Here is a 6633-nt window from a genome sequence, read left to right as displayed (position 1 = left end):
CAATGGTAGTCATTGGCAATGCAATCAACCCCAATCCTTAACCCCCCACCCCCCCACATCAATTTTCTGGGGCAGTGTTAATGAACTCCTTTCACCTTGCATTGGTGGTCATTGGCAGTATTATTACCCAGCTCTCCATCACCTTTTTGCCAGGTGCCTTGTTTTCTCAGCTCTACATTTCCTTCCTGTTTAACGTAATGTAATGGAAATGGCTTTACCAGTATCTTTTTCTAGTCATTTTTCTCCATATATCTCAGTCCAGCCACAGGTATACATAACCAGGAAACCTGATAAATCTGGTACAAAGGTCATCTGTATGGTGACTGGCTTCTATCCAAAGCCAATCAGTGTAAGCTTGTGGAAGGAGAATAAAATGGAAGAAACATTCTCAACTGTGGCTCTACCCAATGAAGATGGGACTTACCAGATAACAGTGTTCACAATTCTAAATTTCATAGAGCATCAAAGTGTCTACTGCCAGGTGGAGCACAGCAGCTTGAAAGAACCACTGATAGTACATTTGGGTGAGTAATTCTTTAAGTACTGGAATATGAATTAAAGTAGACATTTTTGTATGGCAATTTTTACATAGTTCCATTGGTGCATCTTGTATGTGCCATACCTGTGAGATCCCCACGGAAGCTAGAAATCAATGTAGTAGGCACCTCTAGCTTCCAGGTCCCATGCCCAGCAGCTACCCTGTTACTTACTTAACACTTTAGCAATGTTTTCATTTTTTTATTTGTGAAAGCAGCATCACATAAATCAAAAATAGCTGTTCCATTCGGCTCACGCTGCTGAATAAAGCAGAGGGGGAATGAAAGAAAGTAATATTCTCCTGCAGATAGGTAGTGATCTTGCCATTTTGAGACTACCTGTTACACTTGCTTCCAGCTATAACTGGACCAACACTCTATCTTTGGGCCATCATGATAAAATCATATCTATTTCAAGCTCCTTGTCTGGTCATTGGGCTTCGGTGGATCTTTTGAGGGTCTCCCCACAGGCCTTTTTGGGGTTCTCTGTTTGCTTCCCACCCTCAGATCATGCCAAGGGGGCGTAGAATATTCATCATCCAAAATATCCTTGAGGCTTGAAGGGTCGTGATGAAGCAGACCATTCTGTAGACCACTGACATCACTGTACCCTCGAGTGTATATATTCCGCTGTATTGTATTTTAATGAGTTTTTTTATATGCATTTTAGCAATTTTATATATGCGCTTTTGTAATAAAATAATGTGGACGTTTTTACGGAACTTGCTAGTTGATCTGAATTTTCACCAATGAAAGCATGATCAAAGTCCCAATTCTAAGTCCCTGTATATATGTGTGCTCTTGAGTCTTAGTAGGCATGTGAAGCCTACTTCTAATTATATGCACCTGTTTTATTTTAAATAGTGGATGTCAATATCTACTAACAGGGTTTTTTCAGCGAGAACGTGGGGGAATGCAGATGTATGTAATGGCAAGAGGTGCTGGGGTGTGCTGGAAGGTCTATTGATGCTGAATGCTGGGGAATCTATTATCACTGGAGGGGGATCTATTTTTGCATGGTGGTCCATTGTTACTGAGAGGTGGCTGAGGATCTATCATTGCTGGAAAGGATCTACTGTTGAGGAAGGGTCTATTGTTGCTGGCTGCTGGAAAGTGTATTGATGTTGGCTCCTGTGAGGTCCATTGTTGCTGCTTGGGGTCTGTTGTTGTTGAGATGTTTTTTGCTGCTGGGGGGGGGGGGGTTATTGCTGGCTGCAGGGGATCTATTTTACTGCTTTTTCATGTTATTATTAACAAATTCCATACAAATTACTTAGCACCACAAAATTGTACTTGCCTGTGTATTCTCTATAAGCAGCAGTACTGGAAGGTGTGTAACCAAGGGACTGTGCTCGGAGGTGGGTAGGGGGGAAGATACAAGAAGTGATTCAGAAGGGGGAGTTTCTGCACCTATTCTCTGAGGAAAAAAAAGCCCTGTCTACTAATACATAGCCTAACCTCAAATTTAAGAAGGAGCATTGCCACCCTCTATTAAGGTTCATGGAAGGATCACCAGGTTTTATAGAAAAAGCAGCAGACTTAAAAATATTGAAAGAAAATTTTGAAATTAACCATTAACATGTTAAAGTTTATATGAGATGTTAGTGATTAGATTCACACATGCCTAAACCCAAAAACAAAAATTTTATATATTGCAACTTATTAAATCCTTTTTTTAACTTGGTAATCTGGCCTGTAGCACACTTCCTGTCTTAGGGTTGCTGCTGTATCTATGGAGGAGCAATTGAGACACCCTAGGACAACAGCAATGTCTTGAAAGGATAGTGTTAGATGGACTAAAAACAAAGACCTATGTATTAATGCTAGTGACTTTTTTTTTTTATTTGACCTTAAGTACCAATTTATGTGACCCTCTTGAAATATTTCCTATTTAGCTGTAGCAGTTTTCTTATTTAGCTCAGCATTTAATTTTAGTATTGACCTCATTTTATCACCTCTGCAGATAAGATACATCACACCTCGATCGGCCTGATCATAGGGATAACAGTTGCTGTGGTTGTATGTGTGGTCGGGCTGGCATGCTTTGAGAAGTTGTATAAAAAGCGCAGGTAAGACATCATCATAGAGAGATATAAATATATTGTGGTGCAAGCTTACAGCAAAAACTTTTGTGAAATCCAAAATCTTTACTAGACAAACACTGGAAGCTTAGACATCACAAGACATCTTTCAATTTTAGTTCTCCACCCAAACAATATTTTTATAAATACAGGTATATTTTATGTGCAAATTTATTTCCTTAATCCTGTACTTTTCTGTGGTACATAATAAATATTTTTCCATTTTATTAATAATATTTGCCTTTGCCTAAGCTGTTATCTTTCCTTCTTTATCTTTGAAATGATCACTGAAGATTTTTCTGTTTTTAAATACAACTTTATACATTGACATACCTCCATAGACCCAGTCTGGACAGTATGGTCACCTGCTGACTTGGCATGATCTACAGGTAGCTTAACTCTCCTTTACAACACAGTTATTTGTCCTGTCAGTGAAGTTTACTCAATGAAGATTCCCCTGATGGCGTGGCAACGATGATGCACTTCCCCTGAATTGAGAGTAGAGTTGCCACTCTTACATATGCTGTGCCTGCTTGGGAAGAAAAATGTTGCAAGGGGCATGGCTTTTAGCATTATCACTGCTGATTCGCAAGCCTATAGGTTGTCAGTCAGCATCTGGCCACACTTAGTCCTTCTCACTGCTTTCTGGATGGACACCAATGGCCCTGTTGCTGAAACCTCCCTACTCTGAGCTGCAATGTCTGGGATGGTGAGTGTGTGAAACACAAATAAAGAAGGGGAATTTGGCTCAGTCGGGGAAGGTGAAGAACGCTTTTTTTTTTTACCCTATGAGGCTTATGCAATCAGTAACTGAAATTGGGACTTGTTTAAACTGTCATATAGGAGCCCTTAGTTGTAATTGAAGTGGAAAGGATATACTTGCAGGCCAAGGAGGTGCACAATTTTGACACATCATACTTGAAAAGCATTCCTGATTAGGGGTGATTCTTTTACACTTTTTTGTCACCCACATATATCATTTCTTCCCCAGCAATTTGACAACAGTTCACACCATAAAGTATGTAATTCCAATAATAAACACCTGCCCAATACTTCATGGCACCACGTCAATTGGGTTATAAAAATAGAAAAGGGAGGTTACAGAAACCTCCACTTCTGCAATCATGTTTTTGGACAATCAGCATCTGCCTCTATACATTACATGACACAATGCCAGTTGTACCAAAGTAACTGAGTTACCCGTGTGACTATAAATGCTGGGGTATGTTCCCAACACTTATTAGAACTGAGCAAGCCACATGGATTAGCAGTGGAACATCAATATTACAGAACCAACCAGTTGAATGTAACCAACTGCTACTAGCTATACTATGGCTTGCATGAATGAGAACCTTCACAGACAACCCTTTAACTAATTCACCAAGCAAGCCCAGCACAGCAAATCTCAGCTTCTGTTCCAGCAGACAGACAAAAGAGCAGATCTGAAGATATCTAGTCATCATTTCTCATACTATTGTACAATTCCATCACACAGTATTACTGAAAAGGGGATCCAATATTTACTTTATAGAGTTGCTTGACCATCACCACAATGTATTTTTTAAATTTTATAATGGTTCTTCTACCTGCTAAACGACAGGTACTAACCCAGGGTGTTTTTCACATTAAACAGAAGATATACGTCCATCATTGGACTGACTATGGACCGACTCTCCTGGAGAAGAAATTTGTGAACTGTTGTCACACAACAAACAAGAACCATACATAATTTCACAGCAACTGAAACCTGCATTAAATATTCATTTGTGAAATAAAGTTTGTATAAAGATAATTAAAACAATGCTATCAAATATAACTATAAACATAAGCAAAACAAAATACATTTAATGGTTTTTCTTTTTAAATCTTAATAATAGTAGTAGAAGGAGTAGGAGGGTGGGGATTGCCACATATATGTCCATTTATTCATTTCCTCTTTCCTTCCCTCTCTTTTTTTACCCTCCCTCTTCCCTTCTCCCTTTCCTTTCTCAACTTCCAAGTATCTTAGTTACCCACGTTTCTCCAATGGGTGGACTTGTGGCACCAAGTGCCTCTATGTAAATATCCTCCTTACTATCGTACTTGGAGCGGACATGACCAGAGCTCCCTCATAGACATATTTACCAAAAGGTTTCAGAGAGACTAGGTGTCTACAATGTGAGGCTCCTTGCATAAGTGTTATATACTAGGACATTTTGGTATGAGTTCTGGTGGACTTACCCAAAGTATTCACCCCACCAGAACTTGCCCATTCCACATACATGATGTGAATATGCTTTAGAACAAACAAACGCAAGGTATTTTTGCATAGGGGTATCAAATCTTCTTCAATCCTTAGACAGTGACCAGACAGGGGTTGTTCTTTTTTTTGTTTTGTTTTTTTATTTGGTAGAACTGGGATAGGCTTGGGAAGCGCTTTGGGATGCCTGGAACTAGAGAACTTGCTGAGGACGCTATCTTGAGACAAAGGAATGACACAAAGCAGACAATTCCTCCACAAAAGGGTAGCCACAGATTTATGCACGGGGGGGCTTCCTCTAAGGCGCAGCTCTGGCAGCTAGGTCTGGAACAGTCCCTCTGTCCAGGAGGGATGCACAAGCAACAGTCACTCTCTCGTGATTCTCTGAGGCCTACTCACTGTTCTGTGCAGGCCTCCTTCACTTCAGTTCACTCTGACACAAGGTATCCCAGAAAGATCCTCTAAAGATGCTGCTCTGCTGTTCTGGGTCCTTGGTGAGCTAGAGACATCTGGGACTTCTTTAGGCCTGAAGGCCTCCTTCACTTCAGTTCACTCTGACACAAGGTATCCCAGAAAGATCCTCTAAAGATGCTGTTCTGGGTCCTTGGTGAGCTAGAGACATCTGGGACTTCTTTAGGCCTCTCCTAAGCCTAGGAAGGTTTTACTGCACTTCCAAGCTGGGTCAATCTCCAGCAGGTGAGGGACCCTGCTACTCTCTGCTCACACTCTTATATACCACTCTCAGACCCCTGCTGGTAACTCCTCTTGACCAGGGATTGGTGGATCCTGTATACAGGGCCAACTCAGGCTCTACCCTCCCCCTCATTATGTTTTTAGCAGAGCCAAAAGCTAGATTTGCCTAGTTTTATAGGGTGTCTATATCATGCATATTGTCAAACATGTTGTCAATTATGTATGCCTTTGGACTTTACTGAAGCTGTAAACAAGTCCTATTTTCATGTATCTTGTTATACCTTAATAAAGTCTTTATGTAAAAAAAGAATTCATATTTATGTGTGGATATACAATGTTAAGTTTACGAAAGCAATGCAACCAGTCTGAGCAACCACCGTCTGAACACTGTCATGATATTCAGACAGTGTTCCAGGACGGATCATGTATAGGAAAGTGGCAAAAAGGCGGCTCAACATCTTGCCACTACCACTGCCCTCCACTACTCTGTTTAAACCTCAAGAGGTGAGAAGGGGGTTGAAAGATTTACAGCACTGCATTTCAACTTTATTGATGTACATATTCCTTTCTAAAAGGCCCTCCCAAGAGGAGTCTTCCACTCCGGTCAGTCGCCGTTCTCCACTCTGTTCCTCCAGTGCTCACTAGCCATGGGAGAGGGCGGAAGCAACTGGCTCCAGCTCTTAGCAGCACACTGAGAGGCTGGACAGCTGCCAATAATGCATTCAGGTGGATCCTTTCAGATTCTGAAGCTGCTCTGTGACATCAGCTGATAGTGGGCAATAGTCCACTATCAGCTGACTTTGGGTCACAGGAGAGTAGGAAGTATTTTTAAAATCTATTTTATCTTTCTATTTAATCTATATTTTAATTTATTGATAGTTTGTTGGTCAAAAAATTAGTCTAATAAAATAGAATAAAGCGAGCGCTCATAAAATGAAGTAAATTATAGCAGCTAGAACACTTGAGGAAATCACAATAACCTCATGTTCTGTAAATGGTAAAATATAAAGTGCAGCGCTAAAATGGATAATCAATAAATAAATAAAAGTTCGTTTAAAAGTTTGTGCAATCAATAAACTCATAT

General features: G+C 40.3%; 1 long non-coding RNA gene across 1 annotated transcript; it reads left to right on the top strand.

Moving 5' to 3' along the window:
- The first annotated feature begins 263 nt into the window (after positions 1-263).
- Positions 264-6127, top strand: LOC149456938 (uncharacterized). Its single transcript, XR_016313762.1, has 3 exons — positions 264-524; positions 2500-2605; positions 4251-6127. It is a non-coding gene; the product is annotated as an uncharacterized LOC149456938 (long non-coding RNA).
- Positions 6128-6633: the final 506 nt, after the last annotated feature.

Source organism: Staurois parvus, unplaced genomic scaffold (genome assembly GCF_062004578.1).
Source record: "Staurois parvus isolate SC_StPar_1 unplaced genomic scaffold, SC_StPar_1.0 ptg000340l, whole genome shotgun sequence".
In the NCBI taxonomy this organism is placed as follows: domain Eukaryota; kingdom Metazoa; phylum Chordata; class Amphibia; order Anura; family Ranidae; genus Staurois; species Staurois parvus.
The sequence above is the reverse complement of the archived record's forward strand: the minus strand, read 5'-3'. Positions and strand labels throughout refer to the sequence as shown.